The sequence below is a fragment of the Capricornis sumatraensis genome, chromosome 11 (genome assembly GCF_032405125.1).
Source record: "Capricornis sumatraensis isolate serow.1 chromosome 11, serow.2, whole genome shotgun sequence".
NCBI lineage: Eukaryota > Metazoa > Chordata > Mammalia > Artiodactyla > Bovidae > Capricornis > Capricornis sumatraensis.
Window position 1 is genome coordinate 47,442,526 of NC_091079.1, and position 27,254 is coordinate 47,469,779.

Sequence of the window (27,254 nt, forward strand, 5' to 3'; positions counted from 1 at the left end):
CTGGAGATGAGGAAAAGAGAGTGCTCTCTACTGATGTTATTAAATACTAGACAATAGACCAGATCCCTTATGTGCTTTATTTCCTTTAACCACTCAACAGCACTATTCTTATTACTACTGTTTTATTATTATTATTTTACATACATGAATCTGAGGCTTGGTGGGGGGGAAGAGGCCTAAGGTTGGGGGCTCAGTGATAGACAGTCCACCTGCCAGTGCAGGAGATGCTGGTTCAATCCTTGGGTCAGGAGTATCTCCTGGAGAAGGAAATGGCAATCCACTCCAATATTCTTGTCTGGAGAATTCCATGGACAGAGGAGCCTGATGGGCTACAGTCCATGAGGTCGCAAAGAGTCAGACACGACTGTGACTAAACAACAAAAGGTCTCGTCATTTAATCCGAGCCCTGTTTCTTACTAACCCTAAAGCCTATTTGCTCTTCTGTGCATCATGGCATCCTGTAGTCAGACATCTCTCTCAGTTCATCGGTCACAGTGTTTAATAATTTTGCTATCAGCCTCGTCCCCATAAAGCAGTGATTCTCAACTGGGGATGGTTTTGTCATTAGAGGACTTTTGGGTGGTCACCACCGGTGGGGGCGCTGTTGGCATCTAGTTGTTAAATGCAGGAATGCTGCTGTGTGTTCCCCAAGGCACAGGACAAAGGATCACCCAACTCACACAGTCAGGGAGTGCCAAGGTCGAGCTGCCCTGTCCTAAATCTTACGTGCTTCCTAATCCCCCAACGCATCCCCATGTTTCCTTGTTCTGGAAATTTTTTGTCTAGCTGCTGACAACCCACTTTGATTTCTGGACAATTAGAAAAACTGAATAATTAATGTAATCTTCCCTTTATCAACCTTTCATTAATACCCGCCTGTAAAGGTGATTAGCCAGACACTGCACAGTGCTTAGATCTTGTTGCCTTCTATTGTAAACTTGTAACCATAGGCAGACTTTTTTTTTCCTAAAGCAGGAAGAGAAGCCCCCAGGGTTGCTAAACTTCTGTGCCATCAGTAGCAATGTTTTCAGGTGGGAGGGGAATGTTTTCAGGTGAAGAAGGAGGGCCCAGGGAGGGAGGTCAGTGTCATGACCGCCCCCCCCCCCCCACTCTCCCTGCCCTCCCCAGAGGCAAGGAAAGTCATCACCTTCTCCCAGTTCAAGGCACTGTAGCCACAGAAGGAGGCTGGATTTCAGAACAGCACCTTGCAGGAAAGAATTTGTCCTGGAGGCTGTGCAAGGCTGAAACGCACCACTCATGTAATGTCAATACATACACGCTTCAATGTTTCCTTTGCACCTTGTTTTTGGTTTAGCTGATGAACACTCCTGCAAATGATCTGAACTGTCTCTTCTTTCACTTTGTTTTGCCAGTGTAAACACAGCTACAGCCCACAGTCATTCAGTTATCCTCTCTGCATTTGCAACCTCCTTAATCATTATGTGTTCTTTAAAGAAAAAGCTGATACTTTCTGTTCTTTGCAAAAGAGCTTTAGTTGGGATAGACAGTCACAGTCCTTTTAGGAAAAATAGCTCTATAGGTTTCCACAGGACTCGAGGCAAGCATAATTTACGGAAAGACAAACTTCCCAAATCCTTAATTCTTTTTTTAATTTTAATTTTTACTTTATTTTACTTTACAATACTGTATTGGTTTTGCCATACATTGACATAAATCCACCACTGGTGAAATTCCCTAACTTTAAGAATACAATCCGAAGCATCTCCTAATTGCATTATCTCCGAGTGGCCACAAGAGGGCGTGTGAGGCACACAGTCCTCTTTGTAGCTGTCCTTCCAGAAACCACTTCCTTTACCACAGAGCAGTCTCATCTGTAGCTTCCTGCGCTGGAGCGGGTAGAACGATCTTACACATCTTTTTTAAACATGCTGTCTACACAGAAGAGGGAGAAAGGGAAGGTTTGGAAATTTGCATGAGGTCCCCTGTCCTGGGTTTCCAAGCAGTGTCTGGAGCAGCTCAGCCCATCCTCTCACGCAGGCTTGGCGCCCTGTTTGATTTAGTTGGAACCCTCACCTCTGCCAGAAAAGGCCCGGGCTCCCAGGCTGAGACTTGGGCTTTGAGTAGAATAAGTCCTTTCAAGCTTGAGAGATTTTTCCACATGGTTCCTTTCTGTCAAAAAGGAGCATGTGGATGGTTTAGTTTGCCGTTGGTGTTTTGAAAAGAAATCGGCACTCTCTTTTTTCTTCAAAATAGCAAAGAGTGAGGGAAGACAGAAGCCCAGTTTACGGCTCCCCACTCCTTAAATCTATAGATTACATTAGGGCTAACTCTTGGTAGTGTTGGTTCTATGAATTTTGGCAACTATATAAAGACATAAAGAATCCGGCAGCAATGCAGGAGACCCAGGTTTGATCCCTGGGTCGGGAAAATCCCCTGGAGAAGGGAATGGTTATCCACTCCAGTATTCTTGCCTGGGAAATCCATGGACAGAGGAGCCTGGTAGGCTACAGTTCGTGGGGTGAGTGACTGACACACACACATCCACCATTATAATATCGTATGGAATAGTTTTACCCCCTTGGAACTCCTTACACTCCCATCTATTCATCATTTCCTACCTCTCACCCAGCCCCTGGCAATCACTGATCTTTTTACTGTCTCCATATAACTGAGCAAACCGTATGGGACCTTCCTGAGACATACTGTTCCCTGCCCCACACCATGTCCGTTGTCTGCCTGCCTCTTGTTTGTAGAATAACTTTAGCTCCCTAGGCCTCCAAGTTCCAAAGAATAAATTTAATTGTAGATGTGAGAAAATGCAGAAACAGAGGAAAACAGTCAAGTTAGATAAAATAATAATGGTTTAGCCATTAGAGCTGTAGATAATATTCTGAGTCATGTCCTTTGAGCTGCTTTGCAGATACTGAAGCCCCTACCAGGCGGAGGAAGTTAGCATTATGCTGCCCACAAGCTCATAGACCCCAGACCAGCTGGAACCAGAAGGCCTGATGATGTTGACTCCTGATTGCCTCACCGTCAGCCAATCAGGAGAATGTCCATGAATCGATAACACACCTCACACCTTTCTCCCTCTCTGTGTCTTTAAAAATCTTTCCCTGGAAGCCATCAGAGAGTTTGGGTTTGGGGCGTTAGCTACCTGGATTCCTTGCTGGGAGCCCTGCAATAGACACTGCACTTTCTTTAACCACAACCTGGTGTCAGCAGATTGGTTTTACTGTGCACGGGTGACTGGACCCAAGTTTGGCTCGGTCACCTGCATAGTTTTGCCTTTTCCAGACTGTCATCTGGTTAGAACTGTACTGTCTATGCACTGTAGTATGCAGCTTGCTCAGACTGGCTTCTTCCTCTTAGTGATATGCATTTCAGGTCCTTCCACATTTTCATCTACTCATCTTGTTATTCACCCTCACCTCTTTGTGTTCACCTATCGAAGGGCATCTTGGTTGCTTCCAGGTTTTGGCAAGTATGAATAAGCTTCTAGAAAACATTCATGTGCAGTTTTTTTTTTGGCATCTGTGTGTGTGTGTGTGTGTGTATGTGAGTTTTCAGTTCAGGCTGAGGCAATGAGATATAAAGAAATACTAACCACTTGAAATCTAGGACTGTTTTGTGTCTCTTGCATCTTGTATTGAAGTTGGTATCAAGCAGCTAAGATCATAGTGCCTTTAATAGAAGCATTCCTTGAAACGTGTGCAATTTTTTTTTTTTTCCCTAGATTGATGTTGGCTGGATGCTGTCTCTACTGACTAGGAGGCTGGGGTGAAACTGAAGTGTTTCTCTTTTGATCGCTCTTCTCCTTTGCCTCCACCTGAGCTTCTTTCCGGCCTGCAGATCCAGGTAAGGCTTTTTATTATTGAGATGAGTGTCACTCCAGTGTTGTAATGTGGGTCATTCTCCATCTAGCTTTTTCTATCTCCAGCCCACACTTAACCAAGTCCAGCTCCCACCGTGGTCTATACATTTATGTCTATTTCAAATTATATCTGTATCTATTCTATTTCCCTTCCTAGATTAAAAACTGTCATCTTCTTTTCCTACTTCCAGAATATTATTTGGTGCCTGTAAGAGATTTTTGTAAGCATTTACTTTCAGCGCAAGACATTATCAGTGTGGTTTCAGTTAAAAACGATTTGACCAATCAGATTCTATATCCCATAGCAGGAAAGAGGCAGACTCCTAAGAGGCTCTGAGAGTAACAATAGCTAACATATTTTAATATTTAGTATGTATCAAGTGCAATGCAAGCACTTTCACATAAATTATCTCACTTTTGCTTATAAAACTCCCCATTTATTATTATCACTCCCATTTGATAAACAAGGAGACTACACCTTGGTGAAATTAAATCACTTGCTTGAGGACCTTTGCAAATGAATCAAGTTTCAAAATTGCACATCAGGGCCTGTGGTGAACAAAAAACCAAATACATTTTAATTTAACTTATCTGTCATAGTGAATTGTGTAGTATGAGTCCTCATCAGTATCAACGTGTATGTCTGTGTCTGTCTCCCCCGAGACTGTAAGCTCAGTGAGAACAAGGATCCTTTTGTTCTGTGTGTCTCCAGTATTCAGCAAATTCCTGACCCAGTTTAGGTATTCCAGTTAGTGATGACCTCAGTTCTCCTATGGGGCAACTGGTTCATCTCCTGATGCAGTCATGATATAAGAATAAGGTGTTTTGGAAGCTGGACAGGAGCAGTCTTCATCATCACCATTTCCTGGAACGATGGTCCCATAGCCTCATCTTTTATTCTCCAGATTAATTTCTGGCATAGATCTTTGATGGAGAAAAAGTACCGTAACATATAAGAGAAAAGATAACTGGGTCCAACAAAGCACATATTCTAATTAATTTTACTGTCTTATCAAGTATCTAGAAATTTACTCTAGAAAGCCTGACCAGTTTTAATGCCTGGTGATTGGCAAGATGACATTTTGTGCCCCTCCGTGGCTCATCAGTTAGAACTCAGGAAGGAAGAGTGTATGTCCCCGCTGTGCCTCTGAACCCAGATGGCTCTTAGAGATCTGAGTGCTGTCAGAAAGGGCAGTGGAAACAAAAACAGACTGTGTTATCCTCCTCTTTTTATGACCATTTGCTTTTGCCCTTGATTTCCAATTGCTTAGAGGTTCAAGTTTCAACTTTTTTTTAAGCTGGCATTCAAGAAATTCAATTTTGTGACCCTATGTTATACAGTCATCTCTGTATAATAGTCTGCAGTAGGGACTTGAGTCCGTGGAAATGGATTCTGCTGTCTCTTTCATATGTCTGGGTCACTAGAGTCTTCACTTTGCTCATACAGCATGATTTGCTCAGTTCTCTATCCATATTTTCTCTCATTCCTCAGAACTGGGGTTAAACATGGCTTTCTGCTTTCTTCTGATGGATTTAATGTATACTGTGGTTGTGATAGTTTAGTCAGGTGGCTAAGGGTTCAAATTCTGAGGTCAGATGTAGATTGACACAAGGCTTCATCATTTGCTATTTGGGTCATTTTGAGGGAGTTACTAACTTCTCTAAGCCTGGTCTCCTCATCTGCAAAATGTGAATAGATAAAATTACTGTACAGAATTGTTACAAAAGTTAGTAAACTTTTGCATGTAGAATGTTTTGAATAATCCAATCCTAGACACTTAATAAGTACTTTGAATTCAATTTAATTTGAGAACAACATGAAGTGAAAGGAAGAAATAATAGCTTTGACATATGGTCCTTTAGTTGAGTTTGCGTAATGTTTGAATTCATCCCTGCAGAGAATGCAAGAGGAGGACTGCTGTTAGTGGTGGTGATGGAGTGAGGATTTTGTGTTCAATTTTAGAAGTGTGAAGTTGATAAAAGTTTAGGACGTCAAGAAGAAGCAAGAAGGCAGTAGGGTTCATAGGTCTGGCAATCAGAGAGAGACCTGGGCTGGAGATATCAGTTTCCAGTTTCCCTTTGTTTGGGAGATAACCTCTGTCATAAGTATGTATGGGATCATCTAGAAAGAGAGTATAGAGTGTAAAAAGGAGAGGACCCAGGAGCAAAGTTGAAAGATCTTATGCAGGTTTGCTTACAGGCTGTTTAGAAGATGATTAGCTTAGGGTGGAAGTAGAAGAATGTGTAGGAAGATGGTAGCGATGGTACTGCTGAATCCCTAGAGCGGGAGGATGTTTTAAGGAGGTTGGCATTATTCGGTGTTGTCAAACGGTTCTGGGGAACTGAATAAGCTGGGCATTAAAGTAATAATAACCATTGTGTTATCTCCAGGAGGCCATTGTTGACATTTATGGGAGCCACTGGAGAGCTGTTGGGAGTGGATTAGGAGAGGTTGGGAAATAAAGAAACCAAGACATTGGGTAAAGAAAACAATGAAATGAAATATGTCTGTGTCAGAGAAAAGTAGAGAAAGGGTCAGTATTCAGAATGGAATCTGGGCTCTGCTGATTTTTGTTAAAGGGAGAGATTTAAGCATGTTTAAAAGACGACAGAAGGGTGTAGGTCTATTATGGGTTGAATGGTCCTCCCAAAACTTGTGTGTTGAAGTTCTAACTCCCAATATCTCAGAATGTTACCTTATTTGGAGATAGGCTCATTGAAAATGTAATTAGTTAAGTGAAGATGAGGTCACACTGGAGTAAGATGGCCATAATCCAAGATCAAACCAGTCAACCCTAAAGGAAATTAACCCTGAATATTCACTGGAAGGGCTGAAGCTCCAGTACTTTGGCCACCTGATGTGAAGAGCTGAGTCATATTTTGGCCACGTGATGCAAAGAAGCCAACTCATCTTTTCTGCTGGGAAAGACTGAGGGCAGGAGAAGAAGTGAGTGGCAGAGGAAGAGATGGTTAGATAGCATCACCAACTCTATGAACACGAGTTTGAGCAAACTTTAGGAGATAGTGAAGGACAGGGGAGCCTGGTGTGCTGCAGTCCATGGGGTTGCAAAGAGTCAGACATGACTTAGTGACTGAACAACAATCCAATATGACTGTTGTCCTTATACAAAGTGGAAATTTGGAGAGATGTACACAGGGGAACACCATGTGAAGATGGAGACAGAAATCAGAGTAATGCTTCTGCAAGTGAAAGAATGCCGAGGCTGCTGGCAAACCACTAGAAGTCAGGTGAGAGGCATGGAATGTAATTCAAAGCCTTTAGATGGAATCAACTTGGCCGACCTTTTCTGATTTTTGATTTCCAGAGTTGTGAGACAACAAATTTCTATGTTACCCAGTCTGCAGTGCTTTGCAAAGGCAACCCTAGCAAACTAAAAAAAAGATTTCAGGAAAAAGGACAGATATACAAAAGATAGTTGATCCTGTAAGTTCCTCAGAAGATAAGTGGGAATGGGATTCAAGTTGATCAGAAAGTCAGTCGAATGTGTGAGAGGTGAGTCAGCCTGTGGGCTTGCTTTTGAAAAGGTGATGGATTTCCCATTTTACAGCTTCTGTTTTCTTTGTAAAGGAGGAGGAGAGATTATCTAATAAAAGTAAAGGAATTAATGTGAGAGCTCTGAGGACCTTTGTGAGGCCAGCCATTGCATTTCATCTAATTGGCCGATCCCTGTGTTGTGTGACTCTCTTCAGCAATGCTCAGCTATAGGATGAGTCATGCATAAGTGCAGAGTGGGGCCAACCTTGGGTTGGGCCAGAAGGAAACATCATCAAAATGAGATTCAGTGGGAGCTGAGCCAACAGAAGTAAAGTGTTTGGTTTAAAGAACGGAGTTGGTGATTTGAAGAAAGTAAAGGTGTCGTGATGAGTTTGAAGAATGTCTGCAGTGGGAGAAATAGCAGACATCAGTGGAGGAGAGATTTGAGGGTGGAACAGGTGGTTGATGACAAAGTTCAAGACATGACTTGCGGTGGCTGGACTGGGGCAGAGAAAGGGCACAAGACAAAGAAATGAGAGAGCCTGCATCACAGTGTGGGATAGATTTAGTTACTTATTCAACAGAGAATAATCGAGGGCCTGCTCTTGACTGGGAACTGCTCTAGTACTAGGAATAAAACCGTAAAGAAAGTAGACATAAATTTCTCCCTTGCAGAGCTTCCAGTGGGAAGAGCCAAACAATAAAATATGCAATATGTCAGACTGTGAGAGTGCACTGGAAAAGCTAAAGCTGGGGTACAGGATGGGTGTTTTGTGTGTGGGTGTATTGCCATTTTAAGAAAGGTGGTCAGAGATGAACTTCTTGATAAGACGGTATTTGAGCAGAGACCCAGAGCAGGTAAAGAAACAAGCTCTGTGTCTGTCTGGAAGAACATTTCAGACAAGGAGAACGGCCGAGTGAAAAGAGCTGACTCCATAATTGCTTAAGATCTCCCACCAAGTCCTTCTGTATAAATGAGTCTCCTTCAGAGTGTTTCTCAGCATTTCTGTGGGTGTCCTCACAGATGGCCTGTGCTCTGTTGGACACAGCTGGCTGCCCTGTGGCGGTGTCACAAGTCCCACTGGCCTTGGGAGGGGGTCCTTCCGGTCTTGGGTCCAGAGGGCCGTGTCCTTGCTCTGCGCCATGCAGCTGCAGGACTTGAAGACAGCTGACTCACAGCAGACTCCCCATCAGCACCTCCTCTGCATGGCCGCCATCGCCACCTCTGAATGCAGACCACCGGGACTTCCGTTTCCCACAGGCTGGCAGTTAGGGTGGGTGGTACCCACTGTGGGGAACAAGATATCCCTCCAGAGAGAGATGCCCCCAGCCAAGTCTCATCTCATTTCTGCTCCAGAGCAGTCACATGGCATGCTGGTTGTCGTTGCTTTTTCTGGGAGAGAACAGTTGTGATTTTGTTACGGTTTCAAGGAAAAAAGTCAAGGTGGCTCAGAGGAAAGAATCTGCCTGCCAATGCAGGAGACATGGGTTCAATCCCTGGATTGGGGAAGATGCCCTAAGGAGGAAATGACAACCACTGCCGTATTCTTGCCTGGAAAAATCCCGTGGACAGAGGAACCTGACGGGCTACAGTCCACGGGGTCACAAAGAGTCAGACACTCTCACACACACGCAATCTGATGGTGGATTATTTCTCATAGTCTAGATTGTTTGGTCATATTCACTGTTACCTCTACCTGTGGGGGGAAAGTCAAATGCGTTTAGCTCTCTTTGAAGGACAGTTGTCAGTTTCATGGGTGATGGAGGTTTTATTGTGTATTCCATATCATTCCCTGGTGGCTCAGATGGGAAAGAATCTGCCTGCAATGCAGAAGACTTGGGTTTGATCCCTGGGTTGGGAAGATCCCCTGGAGAACAGAACAGCTACCCATTCCAGTGTTCTGGCCTGGAGAATTCCATGGACAGAGGAGCCTGGCGGGCTACAGTCCATGAGGTGGCAAAGAGCTGGACACAACTGAGCGACTTTCACTTTCCATGTCATTAAAGGGCTGGGGCTAAGCTGGAGCATCGAGTTGAGAGGGCAGTGCCAGGTTATGTATATTGATGTTTATGAATTAATGGTTTTATAAAAACTCATCACAGAAACTCAGTGTTTAAAGAACTCTCGTGATGGGTAATTCTGTAAAATGATTAGACATCCCTGAATTTATTTGCTAGGTAAATCTCTTCATACTTTAGCTTACAATAAATCACATCTTCATGTATATTTATACACACATGAGTACTCATGTGGGTCCATTTGACAAAGTTTAGCAGGAAACTTTCTCAAAGAATAAATTGCTGTTACTACAAATAGTATGGAACTGGGGAATGAGTTGAAAAAAAAATTTTTTTTAATTTCAAGAGGAAAAACATAAAGGCCTGCTCACTTTCTGGAGGATGAAAAATCTGAAGAATTTTATGTGTGTTAGAGGTTAAATATTGGAAAAAATATTTTATTTACCCTAATATTTACATCTAAGCCAACCTTTTTGTAAATGATCAGGAAGTTAGACTAACTTGAGTCTGAATTGTGTAGACTGACTTACAGAACTCAAGCTGAAATGTCCTCCCAGAGAGGTAGTTGTTAAGGAATGGACTTTGGGGATGTCCAATGACGTGTGGCAGTGAAATTGAGCAGTGGCAGTCTTCTCCCATTAACCGTGTTGCTGACTTTGGTCTAGGTCTTTCTGTTCTCAGAGTCCTTGGTGCTTAGCTGCACAAGAAATATAACTCTTTTCTTATACCTTCTGTGATCCTGCAATCCATGCTAATCTGTCTCTGCTCCTGTGACTTACTTGTTTGGGGATGTGAGGACCACAAAGCCCAATAAGTCTTCTCCCTCCAAAATCTGCCATCCAAAGATATTTTTGATGCTCACACAATTCCCTGATGTTACAACATCAGAGGCGTCCTCTAAACAATTCTGCCCTCTCAACTTCAATAGTACCATTTCTGCTTTTCATCTGACTTAGTAGCTAATAAATCAAGAAGAGAGAGAAAGAAAGCCTCCTTTATTGTAGATTCTTTTATTTTGGTTTTTCAGGGGTTATTTACTAAAGTACAGTCTTCACCATGTTCTTACTTTTATGATTTCACCTTTTCTTTACACTGAAATTTGTGAATTTCCTCCATTTACTTCTCTTTTGAAAAGTGTTCTGCTGTTTCATGGAAAATGTTATTAAAAAGTACTTTAATTCTTTGACAAATACCTTCTGTCTGCTCACCTTGATTTGTAAGCTTTTGAGAGAATTTACATGTTTCTCCAAAATTAGGTAAGTACAGCATTAAAAAAAATATAGCAGAACCCTTGAGAAGGTGTGTTTTCTCATGGACTTTGAATGTGAAGTGGTTTGATCATTTCCCCAAGGATTGGGGCTTATGTAAGTAAGGATGCGTTAGTGTCCTCAAGAGAAAATCCTTACGCACAGTGGTTTAACAACGAGGAACTTGATGATTTCTTGAAATAGGAAGAAAGTGAAAGTGGCTCAGTCTTGTCCAACTCTTTGGTACCTCATGTACAGTTCATGGAATTCTCCAGGCCAGAATACTGGAGTTGGTAGCCTTTCCCTTCTCCAGGGGATCTTCCCAACTTAGGAGTCAAAACCAGGTCTCCTGCACTGCAGGCAGATGCTTTACCAGCTGAGCCACAAGGGAAGCCCAAGAATACTGGAGTGGGTAGCCTATCCCTTCTCCAGAAGATCTTCCTGACCCAGGAATTGAACTGGGGTATCCTGCATTGCAGGTGGATTCTTTACCAACTGAGCTATCAGAGAAGCCCTGATACAGGCTTCCTGAAATAGGAAGGACTCCTGCCTATTCAAGGGAGTTAGGGACTCCTGCAAAACTTGTGAGTCTCCTATGGGTTCTGTCTTCCTCTGGGCATTTGTTTTATTCAAAGACAGTGGCAGCGGCTCCTGATATGACGATGGGTGTTCATCATATGATGAGTCATATGACTGATATGGTTCCTGATATGGTGATGTCCAGGGGACGAAGAAAGGATTGTCTCTTCTTGTGTTTCCTCCTTGGGACCAAGATACATCTCCCCTAAAGCTCTCAGTTTTTTATCCACTGAAGTTGGCTAGGGTTGGGTCACATGCCCATCCTGAAACCAGTCATTGGTAAGAGGGATTTGAATTCCATGACTGAGTGAGACTAATCATTTGCGTTCCTTGACCTTGCTTCAGGCTCCTCACTTCATGTATACTCAGTCAGGCTAGTCGTTTGGGGTGGCCACATTAATTACAGAGACGCACCTCATGTCAGCTAACACAGTACTCTTATCTGAGACGGCTGTCCATTTCAATGTCTAGCATCAGATTCCTGAAAGGCTGAGCTGCACTGTGGACAGGCAACACTGGTACCAAGCAGAATTCAGGCCAGGAGGAGGGGATGTGAAGCTTCACTGGGCTACTATCATCTCCTAGGGTCACTTCCTCAGACACATTTGATAATGGAGGCCCATTGTCCTGAGCAGAAAGTGATCCAGTGATGAGAGCAACACTCTCTTGTTTTTAATTCAGCCTGAGTGAGGGTGTCCCACACAGCAGCTTTCTGGAATGCTGATAGGAAGCTCTGTTAGGACTTAACTCCTGTAAGGTAATTATTTATAAGAGGATCTCTTTGTTTAAGACCAAAAGAACTGAACAGATATTTTTTTCTCATGAAACTAGTTCCTCCTTCATCTTTTTCATCCTAATTCTCTTATATGCCTGAGCCACAGGCAGGACCATCATCCTTACTCTGCCCTATTCCTCAACCGCAGTTTCAATTCATCAGTGAGGTCACAGTTCTCCTTCTAAATGAATCAGAATTTCTCTACTTTCCTTCAGTGGCATTTCCCGACAGTGTCTGGCAGAATCTTGCAACACGTAAACTGCACATCACTTCTTCTGATCTTTTAATGAGTTCCTGTTGCATTTTAAGAATAATACCCACAAGCTTTCCTGGTGGCTCAGTGGTAAAGAACCTGCCTGCCAATGCAGGAGGCACGGGTTCCATCCTTGATCCAGGAAGACCCCATGTGCCGTGGAGCAGCTAAGCCCATATGCCACACCTATCGAGCTTGTGTTCTACAGCTCGGGAGCTGTAACTACTGAGCCCATGTGCAGAAACTACTGAAGCCCACGTGCTCTAGAGCCTGCCCACGCTCCACAACAAGGGAAGCCACAGCATTGAGAAGCCCACCTCACAGAGAGTAGCCCTCACTCACCCCAGCTAGAGAAGAGCACACATAGCAATGAAGACCCAGCAGAGCCCAAAGAATAACATCTGCACTCGTGGCCATGGCTTATCATGTCGCTCACACTGTGGTCCCCGCTCGTCTCTCCAGTCTCGGCTGGTCCCATCTTGCCTTCACTCCAGCCATGCGAGGCTGCTCTGCTACTTGAACATCCATAAGGTGTTTCCCTCCTAGGGCTTCACTCACTGTTTCTTAGGCTTTTGCCATCTTTTCCTCTGTTCTCTGTACAACAGGCTCCTGAGCTGGCCTCGCCCTAGACCTTACTGGCTTTCTCCACCCACTCTGTTTACACAGACCTCCTTGCTTGGAGGCATGGGAAGGTTGTCATTTTAACCCGTTGTTTGCCCTCATAAGCCTTTCCTCAGTTTGTAATTTCGTCCTTCTTTGTCTGCTTCCCTGTTTATTATCTGCTTCCCTCCATGGACCTTATGCTCCACGAGGGCAGGTCTGTGTTGTCTCACTCACCCCAAGACACTGTTCCCAAGAGCAGGGCCTGGCTCCCAGTAGGTCCTCTGTGGATGGAAGTGAAATAAATGAACAAAAACGGGAAGGATGTGATTCCTTTGAATACAGGTAATGTCTCTGTATTCCTAGCACCTGGCAGAGAATCTGGGCTTTCCTGGTGGCTCAGTGGTAAAGAATCTGCCTGCCAAGTAGGACATGCCAGTTTGATCCCTGGGTCAGGAAGATCTCCTGGAAAAGGAAATGGCAACCCATTCCAGTATTCTTGCTTGGGAAATCCCATGGACAGAGGAGCCTGGCAGGCTACAGTCCATGAGCTCACAAAGAGTCAGACATGACTTTGCAACTAAACAACAATCACACAGTAACAATATGTTCTCAGTGCATATTTTTTATTGGATGAATGAGGATCTCTTATTAAGAGAATAAAAATGTGCATTTGCTTGTAGGATCAGGAAGCACAAGGATGGACTTCTCATTGTTTGGAGAAATTCAACAGCATCATTAGAAAACATTCAACAGGGTTTGTGATATTTTCAGGTATGTTTAGTACCATTCTTGCAAAATAGTGCATCACTGTTTCCTGAATGAGAAAAGATAACATATGAAGATTCAGGAAGTCAGCAAGAAAATAATCACAAAGAGGGACAGTGGGAGAATCATCTTCAAATTGAACTTGATTTTATAGGACATCCCAGTAAACTCATGGAAGGTTGAAATCAACTGTTGGTGAACCTCTGTGACGATATGTGTTCAAAGACAGGCCTTGTCTTTGTTAAGGCCTTACTTTGGACCACCCCGTGGTTAGTTGAATTTTTTTATCCAGACAGATAAATGCTTGCATTTCCAGAGTATTTACTATATGCCAAGCACCATTTTAATACATAAACCCTTTTAAGACTTCCACAACCCTCTCATGGGCCCTATGATTATGAAGCACAGAGATGTTAGGCAATTTTTCAAAGATCACACAGCTAGCAAGTGGCAGAGCTATGATTTTCATAGAGCAAAAGACTCCATTTAGAATCACTGCAACCAGGACACCGAAGATGAACATAAATTAGTTATAAATGTGAGCAATTACTGTCTTTCATATTGATCATAGTTTATTGGGTCTCCCAGAAAGTGGACTTTCAACAGTTTAAAACATAATTTTCAACATGCATAATGCATAAACAAATGAAAGTATAAAATACAAAATGAAATGATGATTTCTGTTATAAAAATTCATGGTGTAGTTTCTTGGAATAGAATCCTAGTGGTGCTATTTGGGAGCTGGTCACTAAGTGATTAACTGATAAAGTGGAGAGAGATGAAGAGGAGAGATGAAGAGGAGAGATGAAGAGACTGATGCCCTTAGGAGACCTGGCTCAGACTGAGGGCATCAGAGTCTGCTCAGCTCTGCTTGGCTCTGTGGCCTTTTTTTTTCTCTTGGGGTCTCAGATTCTTTAGAAAATTGAGGACTCTGGGCTAGATGACACCTGGGTCCAGCCAACTCTAGCCTTGACTAATTCCATACAAAGGTACCGATGTTATTTAGACAGAAAAGCTGGTTAAGAGCACGTATGGTGCACTGGGAATTAATTTGAGAGAACAAAGGCTCAGAATTCAATAATTATTTTAAGCTGCCTTTTCAAATTCAAGAAGCCCAGACACTTATATGATTTTGCAATATAGCAGCAAATGGACCAAAGCACAGATTCTCCTGTGTGAAAGGTAGATTTTACATACAGCTTACATTTTTGATTAATTGATTCATTATCTGACTGACATTCATTGGACAACTTCTGCAGAGCGCCTGATGCTTTGGATTTTTTTAAAAGAAGTGGATTGGAGGACAGTGCTTTGGTTGTTCTGGACAAAGCCCTTGATGCTTGGATAATGTTTTACGATCAGTTGTGGGCCCGCATTTGCCTTATATGAACTGTCCAGGAACCCCATCTCCTGCTGGTGTCCGGTCCTCTTTATCACCTTTGCGCAAGCCCTTGGCTCCTTCCTCAGTTGCACCATCTGCACTCCTACCTCTGGGCCTTCAAATAGCTCCTTTCCCTACTTGTGTCCTTCTTAGCAGAGAAATCCCCTCATCCTTCAGGACTTAAGTGTCAGTTCCTCCAGGAAGCGTTCCCTGATCCCAGGACCAGGCCACGTCCTCTGGCTGTAGCTGTCCTTCACAGGCCTCACTGAGATCACAGTTAATAATGCATATCGTTGTTTAATAACCGGTCTTCCCACTGGAATAGAAAGTGTATGAGAGGACTGCCTGCAGGTCGCTCTTCTCCCAGGTGTCTCCAGGGTATTGAATATTGTTATTCAATAATACTGAACAATAATATTGAAATTATTATTAAATATCAATAATGTTCAATATCATTAATAGTAGTATTGAATGTTATTGTTCAATAATAGCATTCAATATTATTATTCAATAATATTATTAATATTGATTATTAATTATAATAGTTAACTTCTCTTTTCTTCTAGAGAGCATTTAAAGGGTCTCAGCACAAATACCGACTAAACAATGGTTAATAAAATTGACACACGATAAAAAGAAACAATCACATTAAAAAATGAAATTTCAGTCCATGCCATAGAATATCCATACCTGATACAACAGTTTTTCATCGAATTTATATTACTGTGTATACCAAAGGTAAACAAAACTGACTAACTGGTCAGCCAGTTCTTCCCTTTTTCTCTTTGGGTATTTCTCTGCCTGACTCAGAAAACCTTTTCCTGTCAGCTCTTACTTTTCTTTGCAAGACCCCAGGCTGGAGGTTGGCACCTGAGGTGACTACAAGATGTCAGAGCCCCTGAGAGTTTGGGCCCTTAAATGCATAAAGCTGACCTTCTGTCCCATCCCCTGTGCGCTGCCCATAGGATCTGACCAGAATAAGACACAGACTTCTAGTGTAGTGAGCCAAAGGCAAGATGAGTTCCTTTAAGTAAAATTTGATGTAATTGAATTGTGAATGTGTTCAGTTGCTTCAGTTGTGTTTGATTCTTTGTAACCACATGGACTATAGCCTGCCAGGCTCTTCTGTCCCTGGAATTATCCAGGCAAGAATACTGGAGTGGGTTGCCATTCCCTCCTCCAGGGTATCTTCCCAAGTCAGGGATGGAACCCGAGTCTCCTGTGTTTTCTGCAGTGCAGGCGGATTTTTACTGCTGAGCCACCTGCCCATTTTGAATTCTGTAGCATGACTTTTAATATGAGGTTTAGTACATATGCAAAGATGGGCTCGATAAAGGACAGAAATGGTGTGGACCTAACAGAAGCAGAAGATATTAAGAAGAGGTGGCAAGAATACACAGAAGAACTGTACAAAAAAGATCTTCACGACCCAGATAATCACAATGGTGTGATTACCCACCTAGAGCCGGACATCCTGGAATGTGAAGTCAAGTGGGCCTTAGAAAGCATCACTACGAACAAAGCTAGTGGAGGTGATGGAATTCCAGTGGAGCTATTTCAAATCCTGAAAGATGATGCTCTGAAAGTGCTGCACTCAATATGCCAGCAAATTTGGAAAACTCAGCAGTGGCCACAGGACTGGAAGAGGTCAGTTTTCATTCTAGTCCCTAAGAAAGGCAATGCCAAAGAATGCTCAAACTACCGCACAATTGCACTCATCTCACACGCTAGTAAACTAATGCTCAAAATTCTCCAAGCCAGGCTTCAGCATTACGTGAACCGTGAACTTCCTGATGTTCAAGCTGGTTTTAGGAAAGGCAGAGGAACCAGAGATCAAATTGCCAACATCCGCTGGATCATGGAAAAAGCAAGAGAGTTCCAGAAACACATCTATTTCTGCTTTATTGACTATGCCCAAGCCTTTGACTGTGTGGATCACAAGAAACTGTGGAAAATTCTGAAAGAGACGGGAATACCAGACCACCTGACCTGCCTCTTGAGAAATCTGTATGCAGGTCAGGAAGCAACAGTTAGAACTGGACATGGAACAACAGACTGGTTCCAAATAGGAAAAGGAGTACGTCAAGGCTGTATGTTGTCACCCTGCTTATTTAACTTCTATGCAGAGTATATCATGAGAAACACTGGGCTGGAAGAATCACAAGCTGGAATCAAGATTGCTGGGAGAAATATCAATAACCTCAGATATGCAAATGACACCACCCTTATGGCAGAAAGTGAAGAGGAACTAAAAAGCCTCTTGATGAAAGTAAAAGTGGAGAGTGAAAAAGTTGGCTTAAAGCTCAACATAAAGAAAACGAAGATCATGGCATCCAGTCCCATCACTTCATGGGAAATAGATGGGGAAACAGTAGAAACAGTGTCAGACTTTATTTTTTGGGGCTCCAAAATCACTGCAGATGGTGACTGCAGCCATGAAATTAAAAGAAGCTTACTTCTTGGAAGAAAAGTTATGATCAACCTAGATAGCATGTTAAAGAGCAGAGACATTACTTTGCCAACAAAGGTCTGTCTAGTCAAGGCTATGGTTTTTCCAGTGTTCATGGATGGATGTGAGAGTTGGACTGTGAAGAAGGCTGAGCACTGAAGAATTGATGCTTTTGAACTGTAGTGTTGGAGAAGACTCTTGAGAGTCCCTTGGACTGCAAGGAGATCCAACCAGTCCATTCTGAAGGAGATCAGCCCTGGGATTTCTTTGGAAGGAATGATGCTGAAGCTGAAACTCCAGTACTTTGGCCACCTCATGCGAAGGGTTAACTCATTGGAAAAGACTCTGATGCTGGGACGGATTGGGGTCATGAGGAGAAAGAGATGACAGAGGATGAGATGACTGGATGGCATCACTGACAGGATGGACGTGAGTCTGAGTGAACTCCGGGAGTTGGTGATGGACAAGGAGGCCTGGTGTGCTGCAATTCATGGGGTCGCAAAGAGTCGGACACGACTGAGCGACTTAACTGAACTCAACTGAACTTAGTACATATCTGTGGCAAAGGTCAGGGATCACTACATAAAGATACAAATCAATGAAAAACTTCATGCTTTTCCAGGGCATCATGAATATACAAATTATACATCCTTATAGAAGGGAAGAAAGCAGCCATCTTCCTTCTGTCAAAATGAAAGAATGCATTCCAAATGCTGTGACGGTTACATGAGCAGATTCTATAAATGAAAACAGAGTTCAGATTCCATCACCACTACCCCCATAACCCCAGAGAAACCACTGAACCATTAGGCTGTTTCTGCATTAGGGAAGGGAGTGGAGTCGTAAAGATGTGTGTGTATTAGCTGCTCAGTCATGTCCGACTCTTTGCGACCGCATAGACTGTAGCCTGCTAGGCTTCTCTGTCCATGGAAGTCTCCAGGCAAGAATACTGGAGTAGGTGACCATTCTGTTCTCCAGAGCATCGTCCCAACCCAGGGATTGAACCCAGGCCTCCTGCCTTGTAAGCAGATTGTTTACCATCTGAGCCACCAGGGAAGCCCTGTTGGGAAGGTGCTTGAGATAAATGAGTTGGGAAGGGTCCATCACTGAGCCGAGCGTCTAGTCAGTGCTTACCATTGTTATTTTGTGTGGATTAGGATGGAAGCAGTTCAGTTCAGTCACTCAGTTGTGTCCAACTCTTTGCAGCCCCATGGACTGCAACAAACCGGGCTTCCCCGTCCATCACCAACTCCTGGAGCCTACTCAAACACATGTCCGTTGAGTCAGTGATGCCATCCAACCAACTCATCCTCTGTTGTCCCCTTCTCCTCCCACCTTCAATCATTCCCAGCATCAGGGTCTTTTCAAATGAGTCAGTTCTTCACATCAGGTGGCCAGAGTATTGGAGTTTCAGCTTCAACATCAGTCCTTCCAATGAACACCCAGGACTGATCTCCTTTAGGATGGACTGGTTGGATCTCCTTGCAGTCCAAGGGACTCTCAAGAGTCTTCTCCAACACCACAGTTCAGAAGCTCAGCTTTCTTTATACTCGGCTATTGAGGCCTTCCTTGAGTTTCAGAGGCTGTCCCTCTTGCCAGAATCATGGCAAGATGGAGGCTCTGTAGCCATCAGGCAACGGCTGCGTTTGTAGGGGAAACAGGACAAAGAGGAAAGGAAACTTTGTCTTTCCATAGGCAGGCCTTGCGTAACATTTCCTTCTTGAGTTCTTGAATCCCAGTGAGAGGAGTGAGTATATGTTTGGGAAGAAGAACTCATGAATTAATATTATTTTTCCCAGTAGAGAAGCTCACAGAAACTTTGAAGTGTTTATTAAAGGGTTGATAATGAGGAGAAAACTTTTTGAAAATCATATTAAAAAGTACCTCCCAAACTGCTTCAATAATTTAACCTTGGACTCACAAGATTCTTCTAGAATAGAAAAAAACACATTTTTCTCTCCCATCCACCGTCCCTGGTGTATTACAGCCCTGCTATAGCAATGATGGCCTCTTTCTAGGAGTTGGTGGTGGAATGATAGTCCTTTTGTGACCAATCGAATAATTACTGAAGTTGAAATTTGTAATCCTGATATCGAATATTTCATAATGACATCAATTTAAACTTAATACTGCTCTTATCTTTTGACAAAAATAAGGTTTAAATATGTCTTTTCTCCTAGAGGGGGTGAAATAAGGAAAGACTTTATTATACAAGATAATTAAAATTCTTCCTGAGGTTAAAAGTGATTTAAAAAGAATCACAACATGAGATAATTAGGCCTTATTAGACACTTTATCTGCTTCACTGAAGTCACTTTTTCCAGGATGATAAAATGTGCCTTTGTCTTTTTTTAGAAAGCCAGATACCAAATTTGGGGAAAAAAATGATCTTTCCTCCTCCTCTTAGACTCAGCACATGACTGTGTGAATGGATTTGGGGAAATAATTTAATGACAGGGTTACAGTTTCCAAAAGCTAGACCTTTATAGAATGTGATGGTTTTCAAGTACTTATTCATTTTTCTAGTGAAATTACATTTTACCCTCTATTTTTAGTTGGCTAAAAGAAAATGATATGAATTTGTGTTTTCTGACTCCCCTCCCCTGCCTCTCCCCCCCGCAAAAGGCAGAATAATAACAGATTAGTTTTGGGATGTTTAACAAAATTCTTTTGTTGCTTGACAGATTCGTTTATGCTTTCTTGTGACATAACAGGTAAGGCAAAGAGTCAGTGTTTGTATTTTTAAAGACTAATGAACACATAGTATAGGTTATTACAATAACCATGCAGTAGTGGATGGTATTTTTTTTTTAGATGAAAAGTGGTCCAGGCCTTTAAAGTGCATGATGTTTCTGTAAGAGGAAGCAGGTACCCCAGGAGCATGGGAGTTTTGCCAGAGTTCTAAACCATATCCCTACATGAGGCCTAATCCTGCTTCTCTATTCTGCTTTTAGGCCCGATAACGGGGATCCTGTGACTTTGTTAATGGCTCTCTGGGTTTCCAGTGGATTTTAACAATGTGCAGTGCAACTAACAATAAGTGAACTAAATTGTTCTTGTTTGTGCCCACAAATTTATATCCAGCTTATTTTCTTTTTTATCCCTTGATCAGTGGTTGAAAAGAAATTGTTCAACTTTGTCTTTAAGAAAACGTTTCAGTTCTATTTACAGTGACTTGCTATACAGGCTTTATCAAACTGCTCTTTCCTTCTGAATGACCCTTTCCTTCAAGGAAAGGCTAATGTATAGATCAACACATCAAGGGCCAAAGTATAATGTACAGGTCTCTTTGATGGAAAGATAAGTACATAGAATTGTCAGGTGAATGTCTATTTTAAGGTAAAATGTCTAGAAGGGAAATGATTTGATGGACAAATAGCTTCTGTGATAGTTTCACAGGATCTATTGTAAACAATATAAAGGAGATGATGGCTTTAAAAAGAAACTTAAACAGTAAAATAAGAATGGAATTAAGCCAGCTTGTGAGCATCAGAATTGTCCATAAAGTAAGGCTTTAAATGTTTCGTGTAGGTATACTGTTGCTTTTCTGGCTGAGTGCTACCTACCTTCTTCCTCACTATCAAGCTGGTGGGACCTATTAGGAAGGCTAAGACACCTTTAGGGTGCTAGTAATGGGTGTGAAAGTGTAAATGTTAGTCGCTCAGTCGTGTCTGACTCTTTGCTGCCCCATGGACTGTAGCCCACCAGGCTCCTCTCTCCATGGGATTCTCCAGGCAAGAATACTGGAGTGGGCTGCCATTCTTCCCTCCAGGGGATCTTCCCGACCCAGGGATTGAACCCAGGTCTCCTGCATTGCAGGCAGATTCTTTACCTTCTGAGCCACTAGCAATGGGTAAGAGTGAATAAAAAAGTGCACACAACATGTATGTACCTTAACAAGTCACTAAGAACGTAATGCACATGTAGCAATCCCCCCCAGGTAAAGAAACAGAACACTACCAGCACAGTTGATTTTTGTACATTGATTTTGAATCAGGTTAACTTCCTGCTGCTGCTGCTGCTAAGTCACTTCAGTCGTGTCCAACTCTGTGTGACCCCATAGACGGCAGGCCACCAGGCTCCGCCTTCCCTGGGATTCTCCAGGCAAGAACACTGGAGTGGGTTGCCATTTCCTTCTCCAGTGCATGCAAGTGAAAAGTGAAAGTGAAGTCGCTCAGTCAAGTCCGACTCTTCGAGACCCCCATGGACTTCAGCCCACCAGGCTCCTCCATCCATGGGATTTTCCAGGCAAGAATACTGGAGTGGGTTGCCATTGCCTTCTCTGGGTTAACTTGCTACATCTTCATTAATCTAACTATCAGTGGAATCTTTTGGATTTTGCTACAGATACATATCAGGGCCTCCCAGGTGGCTCAGTGGTAGAAGAATCCACCTACCAATGTGGATCAACAAAGAAAAATTGCAGGCCGATCTCACTGTGAACAGAGTTTCAAATATTCTAAATAAAATATTAATAAATTGCATCCAGCTATGCAGAGAAATAATACAATATTTCTGGAAGATCCCTGGATTGGGAAGATCCCCCGGAGAAGAAAATGACAACCCACTCCAGTATTCTTGCCTGGAAAGTCCCATGGATAGAGGAGCCTGGCAGGCTACAGTCTATGGGGTTGCAAGGAGTTAGACACAGCTTAGGGACTGAGCATGCACGTGTACATACATATCATATGTGAATAGTGAACGTTTTGTTTCTTTCTAATCCATTTACCTTTCATTCTGTTTTCATCTTACTGCCCTGGCTAAGACCTCCAGCATAATGTTGAGTAGAAATAACAATGGCATTCTTGTCCTGGTCCCCAATCTGAGAGAGAAATGTTTAATGTTTCATCATTAAATACACCACTTGATTATTTTTTCGGTTGTTTGCTAATATTTATTTTGACAAGATGTTGATTTTATCAGATGCCTTTTCTGCCTCTGTGCAAATCATCATAATATTGAGTAAATGTACTAAATGACATTGATTTCTAACGTTAAAACAACTTTGAATTCCTAGGGCAAGTCAAAATTGGTCCTCTTGTATTATTTCTCTGCATAGCTGGATGCAATTTGTTAATATTTTATTTAGAATATTTGAAACTCTGTTCATAGTGAGATTGGCCTGCAATTTTTGCTTGCTGAGTTTTGGGACCAAGGTTATCTTGACCTTGTGAAAATTACTTGAAAAGTGACTCCTTTTCTGGTCTCTGGAAGATTTTTTTTTATAAGATTAGAGTTATTTCTTATATTTAGAACAACTTGTTGGTGAAGCCATTTAGGCCTGGAGTTTTCTTTTTGGGGATGTTTGACATTCTATTTGTTTTTATGTCAGCTTTTTAAGTTATGCTTTCCTAATAATTTGTCAATTTTATCTAAATTTTAAAAAATTTTTGTGCAAGGTTATTGCCATTTTTAAATGAAATTTTCTTTTAAATCCTATTTCCCCCGCTTAGTTCCACAAGTTTGTACATATACTATTTTAGTTATCCATAAGTTCAAATAATTTCTGATTATCTTTATGATTTCTTCTTTGACCCATTTGTTCTATATGGGGGATTTTAGAATATCTTTTGCTTGTCAATTGCTAGCATAATTACACTGTGATCAGAGAATATACTCTGAGATTGTAATTCTTATGGTGGAGTATATTGTTCTGTTTAAAGCTGTTTCATGTGTTTTTGAAAAGAAAGTATATTCTGCAGTTTTTGAGGTTGGCTGTTCTGTATCACCCACTGATTCAGGTTTATTTATTTAAATTTTTGTTTATTCATTTAGAGTGCACTGGTTCTTTGTTGTTCTGTGCAAGCTTTCTCTAGTTGTGGAGAGCAGGGCCTACCCTTGGTTGAGATGCGTGGGCTTCTCATTGCGGCGGCTTCTCTCGTTGCCGGGCACAGGCTCTATCTAGGCACGTGAGTTTTAGTAGTTGCAGCTTCCGGGCCCTGGAGTGCAGACTCAGCAGTTGTGGTGCACAGGCCCAGTTGCTCTACAGCATGTGGGATCTTCCCAGACTAGGGATCAAACCTGTGTCCCCTGCAGTGGCAGACAGACTCTTATCCACTGAGCCACTAGAGAGGTCCTGATTCAGGTGTATTAACTGTGTTCAAATCTGCGACATCCTTACTGATTTCTGTCTGCTTCTTCTGAGAGGTATATTAAGATTCCTTAATTTTAATCATGTTTTAAACTTTCATCATGAATTAATTTTTCTGTGTATTTCTGTTACTTTTTGTTTTGTTTTGGGGTTATGCTATTAGATGACTATATTTTAGAATTAGTATATTTTCCTGGTAAATTGAATATTTTATCATTATAAAGGAGCTTCTTTAGCTTCGCTAGTGGCTTTTTCTTTCTTTTATTTTGTGTGGTATTTGTATGCTACCTCATTTCTTTTGGTTAATGTTCGCATGGCATATCTTGTTATATCCTTAGACCTTCTGTTTTCTTATGTTTTAGATATCTCTTTAAAACACCATATATTTTATATCTAGGCTAACAGGCTCTGTCTTTTAATTGAAAGTTTTAATCCAGTTACATTTTATGTGCATCTTAATACAGTTGATTTTAAATCTGCTATTTGCTTTTGATTGTTCTGCCTTTTCTCTGATCTTATTCCCTTTCTTTCATTTGACTTGAGTATTTTTTCAAATCATTTAATTTCTTCTACCAATCCCTTATTAATTTGGAAGTCTATACTTATTTGCTATTCTTTTAGTGATTGCTCCTAGAAATTAGTGAGGTTTTGTGATATCAAGTTTTAATGTTAATAAAACTTTTACTTTTCTCCTAAATAATAAAAGAATCTTAGATTACTTTGACTCTATTTATTATTTGTGTAATTTTGCCATATTTTTGCATATTTCTTTCTTCCTTACAATATGTGATTTCTCATATCCTTTTCCATTATGGTTTATTACAAGATATTGAATATAGTTCCCCATGCTATACAGTAGGATCCTATTGTTTATCTATTTTATATATGGTAGTTTGTATATGCAAACCTGAATCTACTAATTTATCCTTCCCATACCCCCTTTCCCCTTTGGTTACCATAGATCTGTTTTCTATGTCTGTGAGTCTGGTTTTTTTTTTCCTCTTTTAATAAATAAGTTGATTCATATCTTATTTTAGATTTTATATATAAGTGGTATCATACGGTATTTGTCTTTGATTTACTTCACTTAATATAATAATCTCTAGGCCCATCCATGTTGCTGCAAATGACATTATTTCTTTTTTATGGCTGAGTAACGTTCCACTGTATATATATGTACATATATATACCACATCTTCTTTGCTCATTCATCTGTTGATGGATATTTAGTTTGCCTCCATGTCACAATATACTTTAAATTCCATTAACATTATACGTTATTGTTGTTTTATACAGTTAAAAAGAGTACTAACTAAATATTAAAACAGTGTTATGTTCTGAATCTTAGGTTACCGTGGCTTTGTTGCCTCTCTGGTATTTTTCCCTCTTATGTTTCCTTTTCCTTCTCTAGCAATCCTGCGGTTGTATTTCTTACCTTGCACTTCACTGTTGATTTTGATGCTTCCCCTGGTTTTCATTCATCAGAATTTATGTTGTGTTTACATTTCTCATCTTTATATTTTTCAGTTTTTTGTTTCTCTCCTCTGCTTGTGTTTTGGCCACGTGTGAAAGCAGGTGACTTGGACTTGCCAAGTTAGATTTACATCTTAGCTGTCTGATTACTTAGGCTACTGAGTTTCCTGTCATCTAGCTGTTCTGTGACTTTCTTGAAGGGGACTCTCCTCCTTGGAAGAAAACAATCCCCGATATCGAGATGTCACCAAGGTCCTCATTTTACAACTTGTACCCCTACTGCTATATGACTGGATCAAAAGAGACACCTGTTATGGGATTGTGAGTGCTAACAAAATAGTCTTTTTTTAGTTTTTGTTTTAAATACTGTTTAAAACAAGCATATGAATAATCGAAGCAAAACTACAAAAATCACTTTGTGTTATATACACAAGCACTGAACTAGAATATATGGGGTTGTCTTTTGGAATGATACGAAGCAGCTATGAGTGGAGATTCTAATGAAAGCTTATCATTCTGGATCATTAACATCTGTGAGGAGCTTGGACAAGGATGTTGTTACTCATAAATTGAAAGTGAAAGTGAAGTCGCTCAGTCATATCAGACTCTTTGCAACCCCATGGATTGTAGCCTACCAGGCTTCTCCGTCCATGGGATTTTCTAGGCAAGAGTACCAGAGTGGGTTGCCATTTCCTTCTCCAAGGTATCGTCCCGGCCCAGGGATCAAACCCAGGTCTCCTTCATTGCTGACAGATACTTTACCCTCTGAGCCACCAGGGAAGCCTCCAGGAATTTTTAAATAAAAATGTTTTCATTGTTTTTGGCTTCCCTTCTGTGGGTTTTTTTTTGTTGTTGTTGTTGATGTTGTTGTTTACATTTTGAGTAACATAATATAAAGCATCAGAGAAGGCAATGGCAACCCACTCCAGTACTCTCCCCTGGAAAATCCCATGGACGGAGGAGCCTGGTGGGCTGCAGTCCATGGGGTCGCTAAGAGTCAGACACGACTGAGCGACTTCACTTTCACTTTTCACTTTCATGCATTAGAGAGGGCAATGGCAACCCACTCCAGTGTTCTTGCCTGGAGAATCCCAGGGACAGGGGAGCCTGGTGGGTTGCCATCTATGGGGTCCCACAGGGTCGAACATGACTGAAGCAACTTAGCAGCAGCAGCAGCAACAACATAAAGCATGCTGCAAAATGTAAACAAACAAACAAAAAAACCCACAGAAAGGGAGCCAAAAACAATGAAAACATTTTTATTTAAAAATTCTTGGGGAGTTCCCTGGTGGCCTGGTGGTGAGGATTCAGAGCTTTCCATGCTGTGGCTTTGGTTCAAACCCTGGTCAGAGAACTGAGATTCTGGAAGTTGTGTGGTGCAGTTAAAAGAAGAAAACATTCCTGCCTCGCTCACATAATACAATTTGTCTTCATCTTGTCTCTCTCAGAATCAGTTACTTTGAGCCACAAGGAGAATTGAGCTTTTTTTCCTCTCATTTAAATTTGCATGCTCACTGTTGAGCAAGCTGAACAATGATTTAGATGAGAATGGTTTTTCTTACCGTTTTATGAAATTCAGGCCATTCTGACTCATTTGACGTGTGTGTGTGTGCGACTTTAGTCATTTCCAACTCTGTGTGACCATAGGGACCATAGCCCATCAGGGTCCTCTGTCCATGGGATTCTCCAGGCAAGAATACCTGAGTGGATTGCCACGCGCTCCTCCAGGGGATCTTCCCGAGCCAGTGATTGAACTCATGTCTTCTGCATTGCAGGCTGATTCTTTACCACGAGTGCCACTGAAAGTTTTTTCTCTCTTTTAAATTTGTATGCTCACTGTCAAACAAGTTGAACAGTGATTCAGATGAGAATGATCCTTCTTATCATTTTATGAAATTCAGCCCATTCTGACTCATTGGGCAATTGCCTGAAAAGAAGATATTTAACAGGAGCCCTCACCAAACTGTTTGAAAAAGCCTTTAAAAAGTGAAAATTGAGGGGAAAGAAGAAAATGTCCTCAAAGAACTCTATTACATTTTGATATCATCAATAATTACAGCTATGATGTGTCAATAGCTTTCTCCTTTAGAGGAGGGAGGGCTTATTGACTCTTGGAAAAAAGTAAATAAGAAGGCTATGATTGACACTTATGACTGCAGGCACCTACCTACTATTGCATAGAGTAATAAAATAAATTTTGTGGTTTTTTTAAACCACAAAATGATACACAGGTGCTCATAACAATCACCAATACCATAAATGGCAATGAGAATGACATAAAACATTGA